At 33.3% G+C, this 1,282-nt stretch overlaps 1 protein-coding gene across 1 annotated transcript in view; it reads left to right on the top strand.

Moving 5' to 3' along the window:
* LOC137618494 (protocadherin Fat 4-like) overlaps positions 1 to 1,282 on the top strand; it is a 165,613-nt gene that overhangs the window by 163,772 nt on the left and 559 nt on the right. The window lies entirely within an intron of this gene.

Here is a 1,282-nt window from a genome sequence, read left to right as displayed (position 1 = left end):
TCTAGAATATATTATCAAAATCTTAAGGTTCTTTATTTCAAGGCGATTCCTACATGGATTCAGCGCTGAATATTACGGCAATCAAGTCTTTATTCATTATATCCTATTGATGCATATTATTATAAGCTTAAGTTTGGCGATCTCAAGGCAATTCCTAACGTGAATTCGGCATCTGGATATGATGGCAATCAACTTAACGTTCATTAGCCTTTCTCCCGTCTAATTTTCGGGTGTATTCAGAGAGTACCAGGACTGATTTTCTTTGTCAGGAATCGTCATATAAAAGGAGTTAATTTCCTCCCTATAACTGCATATCACCAATGCACAGCGAGTCTCTATTGAGCCCTCATTTCAATGTTGTAATTCATTGAATTTGATAAATAACTTTCAAAGAATTCAGCATTAAAAATTGTCTTAAATCTGGTCCTAAATCTTGGTAATGTGAAAGAATAGTTTTTCAGATTATCCTTTTTATATGGTTTGGAATGTACTTTGTACAATATATTTGATAGAAATTATCAATTTTGAGAAAAAATATAGTATGCGATGATCTGATTCTAGATTTTTATCCATGAGAGAGAGAGAGAGAGAGAGAGAGAGAGAGAGAGAGAGAGAGAGAGAGAGAGAGAGAGAGAGAGAGATTAATCCATCTTCCAAAAATGAGAATACGCTCTTCGCTCTCCACCCAACGAAGTTAATTAAGAATAGTGACTCTGGTTTTGTCTTGGGATTCTCTCTTGGGTTGATTCTAATTTTGTTAATTTAGACTAAAATACGGAAACGCTATCTTTTACCGCAGAGTTCCGGGAATATCTTTCATCATCTGTCAACGTTCAGCTTCATTTACGTGAACAAAATTTGTGTTCATTATAGAAATAGATTATGGTTATGTGATAGTCCTCAGTCTATTCCGTATCTTGAAGTCTCGTCTTCATTCTCAAAAGATAAAGGATAAAAGAAAAAGTGAAGCATACAGAAAACTATAGTTATCTCTTTAAAAGGTACTAGCCATGTTTTGAACAAATGAATGCCATCCATACAAAAGAAATTTAAAAAGAAACTTTAATGACATTAAAAAAGAAAACTAACAAACACGACTGAAAAAGTGGAAAACTTACTTTTAAATTGGTTTCCAGGCACTGATGATTTTAGAAGAGTGTGTATAATAACTTTTCGTTTTCCCTTGTTGTTAATTGTATTTAAGTTGTGATAGGCAGACACGACCTTTGTCCTTGAGCAAAATTTGATTCAATATATACAGGTGATCAATGACTTGATAAAG

The sequence above is a fragment of the Palaemon carinicauda genome, chromosome 24 (assembly GCF_036898095.1).
Source record: "Palaemon carinicauda isolate YSFRI2023 chromosome 24, ASM3689809v2, whole genome shotgun sequence".
Classification (NCBI taxonomy): Eukaryota; Metazoa; Arthropoda; class Malacostraca; order Decapoda; family Palaemonidae; genus Palaemon; species Palaemon carinicauda.
This window is presented reverse-complemented; position numbering and strand designations above follow the sequence as displayed.